This window comes from Barbus barbus, assembly GCF_936440315.1.
Source record: "Barbus barbus genome assembly, chromosome: 3".
Classification (NCBI taxonomy): Eukaryota; Metazoa; Chordata; class Actinopteri; order Cypriniformes; family Cyprinidae; genus Barbus; species Barbus barbus.
This window is the reverse complement of record NC_136731.1, coordinates 9,209,107-9,228,345: the sequence shown is the minus strand read 5'-3', so window position 1 is coordinate 9,228,345 and position 19,239 is coordinate 9,209,107.

The window sequence follows — 19,239 nt, the reverse complement described above, 5'->3', positions numbered from 1 at the left end:
AAAGATCAAAACCTGTTTTAAGTTTCAGCCCATTTTCACGCTCTGTGTAAGTGATTTATCCGATTAACTGTAATGTACAGTAACGTTACATACTTATAGGTTAAATTAGTTTACTTCCATTCATCCTTTGACAACTTGCCAGCAAAACCTTTATATAAAAAATGCTCATCTACACATAAGATGCCATTAAAAGCCCAAACTTTCAGAAACAAGAGCTCAAGTCTATAGTTACGTTAGCTCTTATAGTTAGCCTCACGGTTGAGATGCTAACAGACTTTTTCTGAAGACACTAAACCATTTCTATAAAGTAAATATTCAACAAAAGCGTGTCATTTACATGAAAAAAAGTGTCAGGAACACTTGTATGTACTATTTGTGCAATTTTAGAGACTAAACTTACCTGAAATGAGTGAAAACAGCAGTGAGAGACGGCGTTTAGCTGTTTGACAGTTGAGCTGCCCCCCGTTTCCATGGTGACTTCCTCCGCTCCAGCTCAGCGCGCGTAGAAGTCACGCAGAATTTACGTAAATATAATAATAATATAATATAATAGCTTCAGAAATGGTAAACGTGGTGTAGAAATAACAATGAAAAACACTGATTAAAAACTAAGGCGTATAAATAGGAATATATTTTTTCGTACACATTAATACATGCATCATGAACAATTTTTATATATTTCAATATATTTAACAGTTCTACATTCCTATGGGTGTAATTAATGTGAATTTATTAATAGGCTATATAAAGGTAGTTTATTATGGTTTTTGAACTACTGAGATGTTTAATATGTTTTTATGGATGCATTATAGGCATATTAATATTATATTAAATGATTGTTAACAGGTGTACTACACAGCACAAGCATTTTCAACGAGATAACCCAAAGGGGGCAGTTTCTGCCATGCCAAATATACAGTATATTTACATATAGTTTGCGAATATTAATAACAAATAATCTATGGGATGTGCAGGTTGTGCGGTGACAAATAACCTGAAACTATTTCTACATCTATTTCTTCACTTCCTATATTAAAAGCAGTCGTCCATATTTGACTTGGTGAAAAGAAACACATTTTATCTTTAAGGAACGTTCAATCTTGTGTCTGAAGTTTAATTAAGCGGCATTATGGTAATCAGAGAGCATATAAAGAATGTACACAGATTACGTGCATACGACGTTGCAGTTACGTTTTCAGTAAGTCATTAAATTACCAACATATTACGATTAGAGTACCTATCTGGGATGTTCTTGGTTATCTTGTTACGTTAGGAGGACGTACTGATGATGTTGTGAGTTGGTAAAGGGATGGTAATGCAATTACATGCATACGACGTCGTGGTTACGTTGCCTATTGGTAAGTCATGAAATTACCAATACGTTACGTAACGGTTACGTCTTGTGTTAGCAGGGAGCTCACGTGATTAATGTTCTCTGCCGCTTCAGTTCAGTACGTTACGTGATTGCCCCCTACTGATCATGTCTTTCCTGTTAGAGCATCCCCTGCGACGCTGCGCAATATATGTCATGGTCACACGTAATCCGTTTACTGCACGCACGCAATCTCAGTGGCCAGATCTGTAGCTGTTTAGGTGCGTTTAACTGGTTTTGGAGCTAAACTCAGTGACCCTCCACGATTGTTTGGTGAACCCTGCACTAGGCTATAAATGCGGACAAGAGTACCTGTTCACATTCCACACACATCAAAATAGCTGTGATGCATGTGGAGACTCAGATCATGTGCATAGCTATCCAATTGTAAAAAAAAAAATAAGACCAGAGGTGCAATCTGAACAAATATTTAAAGTATATGGGTTGTGGCACAGGGATTAACTAGGAAACTTAAAAATGGCACTTTATGACATAAATGTTGCTGACCCCTGGCTTAGGCTGACACTATGTCCACACGTCTTGGGTGAACTCAAGTGACAGTTAAGGGATTTTATTTTTTTGCTTGAAACTTTTGTGCATCCTTGTTTCCTTTCCTTGCATCCTTTCCTCGCATCTTAGCTCCACCCCTTCAGGATGCGAGGGGAGGATGCGCGGAAAAGACGCGAGGAGGAATTGAATCAAGTGAAATGATATCCTCGCTCCCTTTAGCGTCACTTCAGAGCGTCACCAGCTGCACAAAATGGATCGGCCCTTATGCTGTTAAAGTTTGTTTTTAAAGACATTCAAAATAAATATTAATAAGGCAAGTGCCTTGTTGAAATATATGACATACTGTATATGGTTTATTTAAGTTGCAAAGGTAAAATATAACTTAAAATTACAACAACAGATGAGAAGGGGGAAGAGAATTTACACGTGTGTCAGGTTTTTCAATGAAAAAGACTTCCGCATAGGATACACCTTTGTATGCTCGCTCATAGCTACTCTGGAAGGCTCCTCACTCCTCGTTCTGCAATTAGAGAATTGAGATGTCCTTCAAGATGGCTGAGCTCGATTGGTTTCCGGGTCATAGGATGGAGGAGAGAGGAAGCAAGGAGGGATATTGAGAAGCACTCGTTTCCACACTGATCACATGTGATCTCCGGTGTGAATTCTCATGTGACACCTGAGGTTCATTGCTGTTGTGAAGCTCCTTCCACACTGTTGGCAAGTGAAAGGCTTCTCTCCAGAGTGAACGCTCATGTGGAGATTTAAAAACAATTTCTCAGTGAAGCTCTTTCCACACTGAGTGCAGGTGAAAAGCTTCTCTCCAGTGTGAACTCTTATGTGGAGTTTTAAGTTTCTTTTCCCAGTAAAGCTCTTTCCACACTGAGTGCATGCATAAGGCTTCTCTCCAGTGTGAACGCTCATGTGGACTTTTAAGTTTCTTTTCACAGTAAAGCTCTTTCCACACTGAGTGCATGCATAAGGCTTCTCTCCAGTGTGAACGCTCATGTGGACTTTTAAGTTGCTTTTCCCAGTAAAGCTCTTTCCACACTGAGTGCATGCATACGGCTTCTCTCCAGTGTGAACGCTCATGTGGACTTTAAGATGTTCTTTTTGTGTGAAACTCTTCTCACACTGTTGGCAGGTGAAAGGCTTCTCTCCAGTGTGAATTCTTATGTGGGCTTTAAGCCTTTCGCTTTCTCTGAAACCTTTTCCACACTGTTGGCATGTGTATGGCCTCTCTCCAGTGTGAACTCTCATGTGGAGTTTAAGATGTTCTTTTTGTGTGAAACTCTTTCCACACTGAGCGCATGCATAAGGCTTCTCTCCAGTGTGAATTCGTATATGCTTATTAAGGTTTCCTTTATGATTACAAGTCTTTCCACAGTGTTTGCAGGTGAAAAGTTTCTCTTTAGTGTGAATTCTCATGTGTCTTTCAAGGGTTTCGTTTTGAGTAAATCTTTTCCCACAGTGTTGGCAGAAGAAACCTCTAGTTCCGGTCTTCTGAGCTCTTTTTCATGTGCAAGTCTTTTTAGTCTGCAAGCAGCTAAAATATTTTTCTTCCGTTATGAAATCAGGATTTTTCTCAACCAGGTACTTCTCTTCATTTTCATTCAGTTCTTGACTCTCCTCTTTCAGCACCTTCAGGTCTAAGGTGAATAGAGACAAATACAAGTTAAAAGGTTAGTTCACAAAAAATGAAAATTACCCCACGATTTACTCACCCCTCAAGCCATCCTAGGTGTATAGGACTTTCTTCTTTCAGACAAACACAATCAGAATTATTAAAAAAATAAATACCCTGCGTCTTCCAAGCTTTACAATTGTAGTGAATAGAGATGAGATTTTGAAGCCCAAAAATCAGAGCGATAATAAAACGTACTTCACACAGCTCCAAGAGGTTAATAAAGGCCTTGTGAAGTGAATCAATGCATTTGTGTAAGACAAATATCCTTATTTAAAACTTTATTAAGCAAAACAACTAGCTTCTGGAGCCATGCGGATACGCATTTGACTTGCGTTAACTTGCGTGATGCAGTGCACACTCCTATGATGTGCTGCGCAGCTCATGTGCTTAGAATGTGTTGTGTTACGTAGAACATCAGGAGTGTGCACTACGTCACAGAAGTTAACACAAGGCAAATGCGAATGACCGTCAAAATCTCACCCCCTATTCACTGCCATTATAAAGCTTGGAACAGCAAGGATTTTTTTTAACTCTGTGTTTGTCTCAAAGAAGAAAGTCATATACACCAATGATAGCTTGAGGGCAGGGCCAGCCCGTGGCATAGGAGAAGTAGGCAAATGCTAGAGGTGCCGCCGATCCCTAGGGACTCCAAAACTGTTTTTTTTTTAAATTACCAATACTACTTCAATACTCTAAATTTAAAATATTACAAAAAAGTGATCGTCCCACAAAACAACTATTTTATTGCTCTCCTCGGTTCGACGCATGATCAATCTCCCCCTGCACAGACGCACTTCCACATACATCAGTTACCTGATTCTGATAAGATGTTCACTAATAAATTATCACTATGTCAAAAGACCGAAGCCATCTGGTGCTCAGGGAAGAAAATAAGAGAAGAAGCAAAATGGTACAAAGACAGAGGTAATGTGATGTAATGAATGATGATCAGAGGTGGACAGTAACAAAGTAAATTTACTTGAGTACTGTACTTAAGTACACTTTTTGAGTATCTTTACTTTACTTGAGTGTTATTTTTTTCTGGAAACTTGTTACTTCACCTTCACTACATTTGAAAGACAAATATCATACTTTTTACTCCGCTACATTTATATCAAGGTCCCCAAGTCGAAAGCTGTTATATGTAGCAGTTTTTCCTGTGCGCGCATTTCAGATTCACAGAACCCTTGTTTTCTGCTAAATCCAGCCTGTAATGGACCGTAATTGCTCTGAGAGTCATTTCATGAGCATTTGACAGTTTCATTTGAGTAAAACTAGTATCATATCATATATACACGGAACCCATCAACATCAAAGTTTGTTTGACTTGAAGACACTACGCTGCGGCAGTACTGCTACTGCTATTCTAACACCTAAAATACATTGTGGGTAAAAAGTGTTTGTTTCAGCCAGTTAAAGGGTGCACATGATCAGGTACCACCTCCACCTCATTTTGAGCCAAGAAAAACCCTGATGCTGATAATAACATGAGAATAGTTTAGTAGAACATTGCTGCCATCTGCTGGAAATCAAACACTTTTCAAATTTATTTTGAAGATTAAACAGTAGCTACTGTATGCTAGAGAAGTGTTAAAATGAATACAGTTTTGTGCAGGAATACCAGATGTAATTATTATTGATGTTTAATTGTGTTTCAAAGTGATTTAGGAAGCACCTATATTTTTATAGTTTCGCTGGAAACTATTTAAAATAAGGTTAATTGTCAATAACTAACACTAACAAAAATAATAAATACGGTTACAAATGTATTGTTCATTGTTAGTTATTATTCAGTAATGTTAATGTTAGGCAAGGGGCACCAGGTAAAGTCTTGCCTAAGGCAGCATATCGGAGTAAATTTCATTTTTGGGTAAACTATCCCTTTAGCCTACACTCCAGGTCAAATAAAAGCCATAATTAGGAAAATCATGACATTCTTCAGAAATATCATTCATTTCTGTAGAGCTGCGAGTATGAATCAAATGAGTGAGTTCAGCTTTGAGAAATGAACCGACCTGTTTGTTCCTCAGTATCTTCATGTTTGATGCTGAATACTTCTGCAATCCTGATGTCTGCACTCTCCTCTTTAATAAACGCCATCTTTATAATAGTGTGTCAATATGGATGTCTTTGGACAAGATGACAATAATTAACAGAAAGAAAATAAATCCAAACTAAATGTGTTACTCCACTTTCCTCAAATAAAATAAAATGTTCTTTCTTCAGCCAAATCACAACAGAGCAGGAGTGTGGCACAGCCTTATGATGTCATATCCCCCCTCCAAAATAAAGGTCCCACTCTCATGCCAAATTCAGAAAGTTGCAAACATATTTACATGCAAATAATAAAACATATCAATGATGTTCAGAGTAAAATTCTTGGTGAAATACATATGGATGTTGTGCTATGAAATAGCTAGAAATGAAAGAGTTTGAACAACATCTAATAATTGAGATTCTGTAAATGATTCAACACTTTATATATATATATATATATATATATATATATATAAAATGATTTTTTTTAAAAGATACATTCAGGGTGCAAGAAAACAACAAATAATAAAAATAAATTCATAAATATATTTAAAAAAATAGCAATGATAAAAGAGAAAATAATAGCGGAAGTAGTAAAGTAAGTACATTCTCATCAGAAGATAATGGAAAATTAGGAGATACTGAGACAGAGACAAAGTATTAGGTGCACTTAAAACTGAATTCTACAAATCAAAACAAAAATGAAATTTACTAGCCGGAATGAAAAGGGCTTAATCAGACAATAAGAGTTTGCAGAGTTTGTATGTAAGCTACAAAGGGCTTCTGAAAGTTAGAGAATGGTGTACACTCAAAAAAATGGTTTTGTGCCACTGTTCGTTTTACTCAGATATTTTTTGTTAAAACAACACAAATATATTTCATTTTCCTCCAAAACACTATTGTATTGTGTTTAAGGAACTTACAATGTTTAATCTTTCATTTCACTTAATTATCAATCGTTAAGCTAACATAAAGAGTTTAATTTCGCCATTCAAAAACCGGATGTGACGATTTCTAACGTATGAAGACATGCAGCGCGAAGACGGAGCACGGCGGCAACGATAGGAGTACCATCAAGGTAAGGACATCTAAAGTTTCTTTGTGTTAAGCCCATTTCTTTTAGCGTTAGTGAATTTTATGTTCCGAATTTCGGTTAGTATAGTCAAGTATTGTGTGTAATTATTTATTGCGCCATTAATGGATGATTTCATGCGGTTGGAAAATGTGAGTTGCATGTGGAAAGCGCATGATTCTCTGTAGTGAACACGTATTATAACTTACGTGTGCTTGTGGAACAAAGGATGGGACAATATATTAGAATTCAGAATGGTTTTCTGGCAAATTAATGTGATAAGCAGTGTAACGAGACAACTTCCATGTGCTCTTATACGTTAACGTTAAGTTACTCTACCGAAGTCTCATTACAATAGGCTAAAGCTCGGAAGCAAGTTCAAATAATGCCACAGTCGACTGTTGCAGACATTTTAACATTGGCCGTTTCTCAATACCAAGTAAGCAAAGTTGCGTCCTCGGTAACTTAGTTAGGACTTCGCAAGTTCGACTCGGGAGAATACAAATCCGGTAGCAGTTCCGCATCACAATCCGTACAGCGGCTCTTCCGTAACATGAATCCGTACAGTGACGCTTTGAATCAAATGTACAATGAATCACTTCCAGGTCAAATAAAGTTATATACACCTTTGGAAACTGTGTTTTGTCCTCTTTAATCTTCTTCACGCATTGTCGAAGTCCACGCCCTTTGAAGACGACATTTGACCAGTAAGTACAATGACACCGAGGGGCATTTTAAAATGGCGGTGGGCAGGGATCTCACGTTGACTCCGGCGAAGGAGGGAAGAGAGTCCACGAATGAAATGAATGAAGTTTTGGTCATGTGGTCTATAGTATTGAAGTTAAATGTAATGGTTATTGGTATTGAACATTTTTAACCTAAAATGTGTGTTATAAGCTAAATAAAACCCCATTTTAAACGGCGGTTTAAAAACTATGCTCACAAGGTCTTGGAAACGACCTGAGGTGACTGAACGCGCCATTTTTCGTAATGAACAACATTTTGCAGATCAGCGATATAAGGTCTTTAAAGTCAACCAAAGAGTCAAATGTGAAGTAAATTGTGTCATAATGAAATTACTATAATTACTAATTACTATAAGACACCCTGCACGATGAGGCAGAGTGTCCATAAACAAAGTAAGTAGCTAGCAGCTTAAGCAGAAGAAACTGCACTTTGACGTGCGCTAGAAACAGTTTTTGAACACTTGAATTAACAGCAGCTAAATGCTTTTTACTAGCCTCCCCCGGCCCCCTACATTAATGTAAGTCCCCAAGGACAAATGTAAACATTTTGCTTCAACCCAGTGATCTCAAAGACTTAACTAATGAATACATGAATAAACAGTGTAATACCCATTTTATTAAGTTTATACTGTATACATAGGTATAATGTAAGCCACCCAAGACAAATGTAAACATCAACCCAGTGATATCAAAGAACAAATGCACAGGTGAATGAATGAACCATTTGTTATTTATTTTTTTAAATCAAACAAAACAAATCTCAAAGTCTTTTGTGTTTTTAGAAAATGCCAAAACAAAACAAAGCTTATAAAAAATGGTCCGAAGAGGACATGAAGGCGGCCCTGGAGGAGCTGGAGGCAGGGGGGAGCCTGAGAACGGTGGGGGCCCGCTACGGCATCCCCCACAACACTCTTCAGGACCATCGACGAGGCCGCTACGCCTACCAGCCCCACCCCAGCCGTGCCCTCCTCCCGGAGGAAGAGGCATCTTTAGTTGCGTATATAATTTGGATGGGCAGGCACGGCTTCCCCGTGACAAGGGCCGTAGCAACGTTGATGGCCACTGGTATTGTGAAGGCCTCGGGACGCCAGACAATGGTGAACTTCGAACATGGGCTGAGCCGTATGTGGTGGTGCCGTTTCCGGGAACGCCATCCGGAGCTGTCGGCCAGGACTCCCGACCCCCTGGACCGGCAGAGGGTCTTCGGTGTGACGGTGCCTCGGGTGGAGGCACTCTTCAACATATTGGAGCCCATGTTTGCCGAGAATAGCTGGCATGATCATCCTCACCTGGTGTTCAACTGTGCTTTGGGGATAAACAAAAAAGCAGGAAGGAGAAGGTATATGCACAGAGGGGACAAAAACATGTGTATCGCCAAACTGTGGTAACGAGGGAGCACATCAGCGTCCACTGCTGTGCTAGCGCGGCAGGTGTGAGCATCCCCCCCATGATTATATATGCCCAATGCCTGCCCAGTAACAGTTATGCGCTAGATGGCCCCCCCAACGCCCTGTACGCCATCAGTGAGAAGGGCTACATGGATGGGCCCCTGTTCGTGAGGTGGATTGAACATTTCTTGAAGCATGCTCCGGCAGAGCGTCCACTCCTGCTAACTTGCGACCAACACGAGACCCATATGTCCAAGGACGTGGTGGACCTCTGTCGGGGCAATGGTGTGGAGGTGGTGTGCCTGCCAAGCCACACCACCCATGCCCTTCAGCCACTCGATGTGTCCCTCTTCGGGCCACTGAAAGAGGCCTTCACCAAGCTGGCTACAAATATGGGCCTGATTAGGGGAGACCTTGTCCTGGGGAAAAAGCATTTTTCATCAATCTTAAAATTTGCTTACCCAAAGGCAGCCACCGTGGAGAACATAAAGAAGGGGTTCTGGCTGACAGGCTTGTTCCCCCTGAACAGGCACGCACTGGAGGACAGTGATCAGGTACAAACAAAACAACAAAAAATAGACACTGCATAAATACAATAGAAACGATGCAAACAATAATTTACTAATATCTTTATATTAGACATAATGTAAAGATATATAAGATTTTTGTATATTTGGCAGGTAAATACTAATATTTAATATATAAATACATATTTAATATTTTAATAATTTAATATTAAAGATAATATATCTTTATATTATGTAAATAGGCCCAGATATACTAATATCTTTATCTCCTCTAATTTACATTTCAGATGATGATCATCCCTCCAGTGGCAGTCCACCCAGCCCCTCCTGGCACCACCATCTCCACGGCCCAGGTCCAGCCAGCCCCTCCTGGCACCACCATCTCCATGGCCCAGATCCACCCAGCCCCTCCTGGCACCACAATCGCCACGGCCCAGACCCACCCAGCCCCTCCTGGCACCACAATCGCCACGGCCCAGACCCACCCAGCCCCTCCTAGCACCACCATCGCCCCGGCCCAGACCCACCCAGCCCCTCCTGGCACCACCATCGCCCCGGCCCAGACCCACCCAGCCCCTCCTAGCACCACCATCGCCCCGGCCCAGACCCACCCAGCCCCTCCTAGCACCACCATCGCCTCGGCCCAGACCCACCCAGCCCCTCCCGACATCATATCAGTGCCAGTTGTTGCTGGCTGTGTAGAGTGCCCCACCTGCCATCGCCCGCCAAATCCGTTGGTCGCGGCTGGAATTATCCCGGCGGGGCTGGCCCACATCCTGGTCCCGCCACGCTTTGACCAGTCGGCCCGGAGGAGGCGGCGGCAGCAGGTTCCTGTCGGAGCACGCTGCATTACCAGTGACGAGTTCGCATCTCACCAAGCTGAGAAGGAGAGGGAAGAGAGGGAGAAGCAGGAGGCGAAGAGAAGGAGGATGGAGGAAGTCAAGGAAAGGAGAGCATTGATGGAGGAAGAGAAGAAGAGGAAGCAGAGGGAGCATAGAGAGAGGGAGAGAGAGAGGGGGAAGGAGCAGAGAGAGAGAGAGAAGCAGAGGGAGAGGGAACAAGAGAGAGAAAGACTACGGAGAGAGAGGGAGCAGGAGCGGCTCCAAAATGACATCTGTGCCTCTTGCAAGCAGCCAAGCCCCCCAGGATCTGCAACAGAAATATTGGAGTGGGTGCAATGTGAAAATTGCAACCGCTGGTACCACACTGAGTGTGTCACTCATGTGGTACCAGAGGAGGCATGGCTGTGCAGGGAGTGTGCCATGAGTCGTGATCTGTAAATATGTTTATAAATAGTTTTGTACATATATCAATTACATGTTCTATTTTATATATATATACTGCATTCTTTGTTTATTTGTTTTAATAAATATGTTCATGTTCCTAAAACATTTATCAAAATCAAAAGTGCATCAGTGTTTTCTTGTAGCACACAGTTTCCTAAAACCTAAAGCCATGTTTGATACAGTGACCTTTACCTCAGTGATTAAAAAAAAAAAAAAAAAGTATAGCAGTTACTGAAACTAAATGATGATCTAAATGAAGGACTTTTGGTGGAGGATACAAGCTTTCATAATACACACAGCCTATCAAATAATAAACAGCAGAAGCTATGTTTATGAAATAAAACATTAGCTACCTTACCTACGCACCGTTGAAAACACGTGCACGTTTATACTGAAACTAAATACACATCCAAATCGGTTATTTCGGCCTGACAACAGATAATATACATAGTATATGAAGTAACAAACAGCAAAAGTTAAGGTAATTCACATAAATTTATATAGAAACGATACCTTCACGTCGTCGAAATCATGACGCCCCGTTGTACGGTTTCATGTTACGCTCCCAACAATGACTGTACGGAATCTTGTGACACGTAACATAGTTCCCCACCCAGCGCCGCCTCAAGTAAATCACCATTTACGAGCATTTCATAGGCCAAAAATAAACCAATCAAAGCTAAGAAACGAAGATAAGACCCTCCCCCAGTAAATGACACATCAAAAGTTCATTGGTCTAATCCGTTAAGGGTCGCTCTGACGTTTTTACGTGCCCGGAAGCGAGTTTTCGTGTACGGATTGTGATGCGGAACTGCTAACTTAATTCTGCAAATGGAACAGCAGTGTAGCGTCAGTCAGCTCGCCTGTATTACAATTCGACGAAATATGAGATCAAACACCACTGCCTCTTTTTGTTTTCATGTTACACATTAATAGCCGCAAAAATGTATTTCAGGGAACATTACAGTGAAAATAAATATTACATCAAACAGCGTTGCCTCTTTTCTGTTTCATTTAAAAAATTAATTGCCACAAAAATGTGGTTCATGCAAAGTGTACACGCATTACAATAAAACGAAATTATATCAAACACTGCCTTTTCATTTTCTTCAAAATATAAAACACAACCCTCTTTTCGTTTTCATTTTAAAAATATAAAATATTAATGTGGTTTAAGTAATATGTGCACATATACTCTGATTCACTGTATAATAAAATGAAATATGACAAGCACAACTCTGCCTTTTTTGTTAAATGTCAGTTTTAATGAACAATAATAGCCATTATAAAAGTAAAGTATAAGAGACGTAATAGGAAATAAAGACAAAAGCAAACAAATCAGTCACGTTAACAAAGTAAGCGCTGTATTACGATTAATAAATAATTTATGAAAACTAACTTTGTGCTCAACCAAAATGACATGACCTGGACAAAATTATAGATTCACGAGACCAAAGATTGACTGTTAGATTTACCCAAAATGAATTATATCTTATTTTTAATCACTACAGAGACATCAGAGCCGGCGGCAGATGTCAGAAGGACTAGGTTATGCTCCTCTACATGAGCACTGGGCGCCCGGTGATCGCCTGGAACTCATGTCTCTGAAATCGGCTAAACAAATGTTTCAAATAGGCGCTATCTTTATAAATAAACCGCAGATTTGCGTTTTAAACAGTTACGTTCTCCCCTGAAATACTCTTAGAATGGCATTTCATGACACAATAACAGTAATATTACAATATTATAGTAATATTGTAATATTATGTACAAAAAGTTCTCTCTTCACGTCACAAAATTCTGATTGAACCACTGATGGCAGATGGACTATCCTGATGATGCTTTTCATACTTTTCTGGGCCTTGACAGTGTTAATACTTGGCAGTCAATGGATAGTCAAAAGCCTCTCGGTTTTCATCTAAATTATCTTTTAATAAGCTTTTACGGGTTTGGAATGGCATGGGGGTAGTGATTTAATGACAATTTCTTGTTGAGGTGGAGTAACCCTTTAACTTGTTTTGCATCTAGTTACATTTCCAATCTCCCTTGGCGTAATGTTTATTATTTTGTGTGTGTGTGTGTGTGTGTGTGTGTGTGTGAGTGTGTGTGATTTTCATTCTCTTTCAGAAATGTGGAAATGTAAAATTTGTGGATTTGCAGTTTCTGCAAGATCTAAATTACTGAAACATCACAGACTGCAGCACAGGCATTATGGTCGTCAGCGATATTCTTGTACATATTCAGACTGTCCATGTTCATTCAAGACATGGAATGCCCTACTGATTCATCTAAGTAGAAATCATGCTGCACACTCAGGAGTAAATGACAAATGAAGGTCTACCTTCAGGTGTCATTTGTGTGCATGCAGTAATCTTGCATCAGAAAGAGATTACTTTGTTCACATAAATAGTCATTTAAAGAGAAACGAAACTGTTCATTGCATGTTTTCTGGCTGCAATTTCCAATCAAATGTATGTGGAACTTTCAAGTCACATAAAAACAGAAAACACAACCCACATTCACTAAGTGACTTTAAGCCTGGTGTAGTTACCATGTCTGAGCTATTAGGAGAGCCTGAAGATGATGTTCAAGATTTTGGCAGTGAGACCAGTGGTGCTCCTTTGGATGATGACTGCAATGAAATGGCTAACGACTTGCCTAGTGTTGTTGTTCAGAATTTAGCAGCAATGCTATTAAAACTTGAACATCTTGTACACGTTCCTTCTTTAGCCATTGATGATTTTTTGGAAGAGATGCATTACCTGTTGAAGTCTGTGTCAGTGCCTCTCTCAGTTGCCGGAATACAGCAGGTGTTTGAGAAACATAATCTTCATGTTGATGAATCTGTCATAAAGGAAGTAGCCGCTACCATCGCATCTAACCCATTACACTCAGCCATAGGCAGAGGTGGTTCTTTATGCACTGCCTATAAGCGCAAGCAGTTTTATAAAGGCAACTTTACTATTGTGGAACCTATTGAGTACTGCCTTGATGAACAACAGACTAACACCTTTCAGTACGTTCCAATTTTGAAGTCTTTGCAGCTGCTCTTCGCTAAGCAGGACGTTGTTGACAGAGTTGTTGAAAACCATAGAGAAAAAACTAGTCCAGCCAGTTGCAACAGCCATGAATACAGGTCATTTCAGGATGGTTCCCACTTCAAAGAAAACAGTTTGTTGTCTGGGGAGGACTTAACAGTTTCATTAACTTTATATGCAGATGATTTCGAAGTGTGTAACCCACTTGGGACGTCCAGAAAAAAACATAAGCTCTTTGCTGTTTACTGGATTTTGAGCAATTTACCCCCAGGCTCCCATTCCTCTCTCTCCTCGATCTATTTGGCTCTCCTGTGCAAAAGTGAGGATTTGAAACACTATGGGCATGAGAAAATTCTTGAGCCTCTTCTGCGTGACCTTTCAATTCTTGAAAAAGATGGCATATTCATTCATCTTCTTGGAACCTTTATTAAAGGTACTGTTTATTGTGTGGTGGCAGACAACCTAGCAGCTCATGGTATGGCTGGCTTTGTTGAAAGCTTTTCAGGAGAGTTCTTTTGTCGGTTTTGTTTAGGGAAAAGTTCTGATGTACAGGCAAAAGAAGTTCAGTCTGGTGCGTTCAACCTCAGAAACAAAGATCTTCATGAAGAGCATGTGAAAACTGCACAGGAAAAAGGCACAAGCTATTGTGGAGTGAAAAGAGATTGTGTTTTTACAAAGCACCTCTCTCATTTCAATGTGTTGTCTGCTTATCCTCCGGATGTGCTACATGACATTTTTGAGGGTGTAGTGCCCGTTGAACTTGCACAGTGCTTGGCTTTGCTGATATCTAAGAAACACTTTACACTGGAAAGCCTCAATAAATCTATTCTTCAATTTCCCTACAAGTGGGAAGACCAGAAGAACAAGCCTCATGCAATTCCATTCACATTTTCACGTCGTAACACAATTGGGGGAAACGCCCATGAAAATTGGAGTATGATCAGATTTCTCCCATTTCTGATTGGACATGTGGTACCTGAAGGTGAGCCCGCATGGCAGGTGCTAATGGACCTGAAGGATATTGTTGAGTTGGTGGTTTCCCCAGTCCACTCAGATGAATCCATATCCTACCTTGAGATGAAAATTTCTGAACACAGGCAGAGATACCAAGAACTTTTTCCTACTGTCAAACTTCTTCCAAAGCATCATTTTTTGGAACATTACCCTGAGATGGTAAAATCATTTGGTCCTCTTGTCCATTTGTGGACAATGCGGTTTGAAGCAAAGCACAGCTTTTTTAAGCAGGTTGCACGACATACAAATTGCTTCAAAAATGTTCCCCGCTCACTTGCAGTGAAACATCAGCTAATGATTTCCTACCACTTGAAAAGTAGTCATGAAAAAGGTACACTGGAAGTTTCGGCTGCCTCATCAGTTCCTCTTGATGTTTTGCAGTCAGAGGTAGCTCAGATGATCAAAGACAAATACCCAAATGTATCTGAGGTCCACGTTGCTAAGAGTGTCTCTAACAAGGGTATGAACTTCAGAAATGGTATGATCCTGGCACATGATGCTACAAGTGGCCTCCCTGACTTTGGAGAAATTGTTCAGATTTGTATAGTTCAAGAGACATTGTGCTTCATACTGAGGCGATTGTGTGGTTGGTACAGGGAACACTTCAGGGCTTTTGAACTTAGTGTATCACCAACAAGAGAGATGTTCTTTGTAGAACATGATGATTTAGCTGACAGCTATCCTTTGGCTGACTACATGGTTGGTGCTTTGCGTTTGGTGACCCTGAAAAGACAAGTGCACGCATAAAAGGTGACATGCTGTTTCTTTAAAAAAATGACCATGATACTGTTTTCTTCAAACCATTACTGTTCTTGCGTTTCTTTAATTTGTAAATAATAATAATTATTATTATTATTACAGTGATTTATTAACCCCCCCCCCCACACACAGTCTTACTACAATGACGACTTCAGTCCGGCTAAGAATTATTCTTGGAGAGAACAACTCCCAGAGGGTGATCCTTCAGGATGGCATGCCTACTTCTGTTGCTGATCTATCAAAGGAAATTGCAAAGCAGTGCAATCTACAAGGAAGTTTTAGATTGCAATTCATGGACCCAGACTTTGACAATGACTTCATGAATCTCATGTCCACATCAGAAATTCAAGACAAAAGTACCCTGAAAGTGGTATTGTTGACAACATCAAGTGACCATGATGGCTCACCCATACCACATGTGGACACATCTCAAAATGAAAGTGCATGCTCCTCACCAGCTCTGTCACTCTTGTCCTGTGACACCCTTGTATTTTCTCCTCCATCTACTTCAGCATACTCTGAGTCTTCTGCAAGTTTGGCTCCTGTGTCGTCATCTAGTATAAAGTCATCTGCATGGCCAGCTGAATTCACTGTCCCCCGTTTCACATATGATGCTGAGCTCAAACTGGAACAAGGAAATACAGCCTTTAAAACACAGGGCACTTTTCTCAGTCCTGACCCAAAGCTGAAAATCTCCATTTTAGATGGACTTGCAGAAGAAATTGTGAAACACAAACTTTACCCTTCAGATGCAGAATATGGTCAGGTGGCTGAAGCACTCATTAAAAAGCACCCTTGTTTAAAAGAGAGGTTCTGTAACTGGATACAGTGGATGGAAAGCCAGTTTAAAATATAAACTTGGCAATTATAGAACAAAATTGAGGAATATCGGCTACAAAGAAGTCACAGTTAATTCAATCAAGCATAAGCCAGATGGAATATCCAGTCCTGCATATCGTGTAAAAAAACCACGCAAGGCTGAGGTGAACTACTGCCCTTCCCATCCACAAGGGGAAACGGATGAAACTCTTGAGGCAGTCAGAAAAACACTTCTGACTGAAGTAAAAAAGAAGAACAATGAGAAGAATGTAAGAATGCTGATGGACAAAAGTTTTTCCATCAGGAGGCATGAGGTGATCAAGGAACCACTTATCTCAGACTTCAAAACCAGGTGGCCTGCTCTTTTCAGAACAGAAGAGGTAAGTGAAGTTTTTAAGTGAAAATTAGTCTTTGCTGTCTTTGTGTTAACTTATATTGGTGTTCTGGTAACAAATTACTGTGTTTGTAGGTTTGTGCTGAATTTGAGAGAATTACAACAGTCCCATTGGTGTCAACATTCTTTGCCAAGATGGATGCATACATTGCAAAGCTTATGAAGATTTTTGCAAACAGAGGAGGAGTAGTTGGGCAAAGAATTAAAACCCTCTTGGTGCCTACTACACAGGTATGAACAACTGCACTCAACAAAACCTTGAAATAAAACTAGGACTGTGGCAATAAATCATGCATCGCGAATCAAGAAACTTCTGCATCGATTCTGAGATTTTCTGAATGCATTGCGATTCTCTCTTGAATCCATTCAGAGCTTAGTATTTAACAACAGATGGTACTATATGATTTACAAACAGCCGTACTCTGCTTGCCTCCAAGTCATTACACATAAACTTGAACCTAAAATAATCGTTAATAAAGTTTGAAAAAATTTAAGTGAATTACAAGGGTATTCATAGTGAGCTGTTTACTTTAATCTTGTGCCATAAAAGCTGAGGTGCAAGTACATTTGTCCACTTGCATGACAAATGCACAAGCCCTCTTTTTCGTGAGCATTTGAAAGTACGGTTAAAAAGTAGCCTAGAGTGCGCCTTCTGCTGTTAAAAACTAAGCTCCGAGTCGATTCCATAGAGAATCACGACATCGATTTATTGTCCCAGCCATAATTAAAGGTATAGATCACCCAAAAATTGTCATTAATTACTCGCTCTCACGTCATTCCAAACCCGTAAGACCTTAATTTGTCTTAACACAAAATAAGATATTTTTTATGAAATCCGAGCGCTTTCTGACCCTGCAATAGTTGGAAAGGGTCCTACCACATCCAAGGTACAGAAAGGTACCAAGAACGTCAACAGAATAGACCATGTGACATCAGTGGTTCAATCGTAATTTTATGAAGCTATGAGAATACTTCGTTGCGCAAAAAACTAAAATAACTACTTCAACAATTATTCTCCTCTTAGTCACCCTGGCAAGAGGGTTCAACAAGGCGTAGCGCATGTAATCTACATCAGCAACACCACGCGCATGCGTTATGTTCAGATCAAAGCACACGCTTGCTTCTTGGTACGTGCCAAAATGGTGACGCAGGAGGAGAAGAATTGTTGAATCAAGTCATGTTTTTTTTTTGTGCACAATATTCTTGTAGCTTCATTAAATTACGGTTGAACCAGTGGTGTCACGTGGACTATTTCAACAATGTTTTTGGTACCTTTCTGGACCTTGAACGTGATGGGATCCTTGCTGTCGATGGAGAGTCAAAGGGCTCTTGGGTTTCATCAAAAAATCTTAATTTGTGTTCTGAAGACGAACAAAGGTTTCATGGGTTTGGAACAACATGAGGGTGAGTAATTAATGACACAATTTTCATTTTTGGGTGAACTAACCCTTTATACATTTTCCTCTCAACTCACCAGCCTCTGAGTTTTGGGGTTATGGTCATAAGCATGCACAAAAAAGACGAAAATGTAATAGGAATATATTTATTAACATTTGAAGTACAATTAATGAAAAACTGGCGATTTTGCAAATGCATTAGCTTACAAAAATGTTTTGACAGAAGGCAGGCTTGTCCAAACTACTTTTTGGAGGGCTGGTGTTCTGCCGAGTTTAGCTACAATTTACCCAACACACCTACCTGGAAGTTGTAGTAAGTCTTATTTGAAAATTCCTAAACTTTGAATAGCTGGTTCAGGTGTATTTAATTAGGTTGGGGCTAAACTCCGCAGGACAGTGGCCCTCCAGGAGCAGGCTCTTTCCCTTAAGAAAATTATTAAGCACATGATGGATGAACGACTGGAATGACTGACAATTTTTAAATGTGCCTGTGATTTTGTAAAAATGTAACTGCTATATTTTGTTAATATTGTTATTTGCATCTTTAGACTGATGACATTGAAGTGAAGAGAGAATGCATAATCAAGTCCCTGTGTGTTTACCTGAATGAAGATCCTAGCAATCTTATTCTGGAGTTTATGGTCAGTATTTATTTATTTTTTATTAACAAAAAATGTTCCTGTGTTTTCAAGGATATTAAATGCTGTGTCACAGTTAATATGTAGGAATTTAAGAGTTATCCATTTTAAATTACCTCTGTAGGATACAGATGGTGCCAGCACTCAGGAGGCAATCCAGAAAGCTGTCATGGGAATCTATGTCATACGATACGAAGGTGCCAACATTGAAGACAGCCCAGCAGATGTTGGAGTGGTGTTGGAAGGTGAAAAAGTTCTCCAGGACCTTTGCAGTGTACCAAATGCAACAGCCATGTTGCTGGGACTGATACATGGACTAAACTTAAGCTACCCTCCTGAACTCAGGTACACTTTCGAGGTACTACAGAAGTTATTTCTGGTGCTTGATGGCAACAAGTTATCCAATAAAGTGCAAACACTGAAGACAAAGCTCTTCTCTGTGTTCGAGTAAAGACTCTTTCTGGAACATATTTTATCGGTTGCCTTTAAATGCCAAATTTTAGAAAATGGTTTGCCATTTTTGTTGTTTTGTAATGTGGGTTACATTTGTTCAGCTGT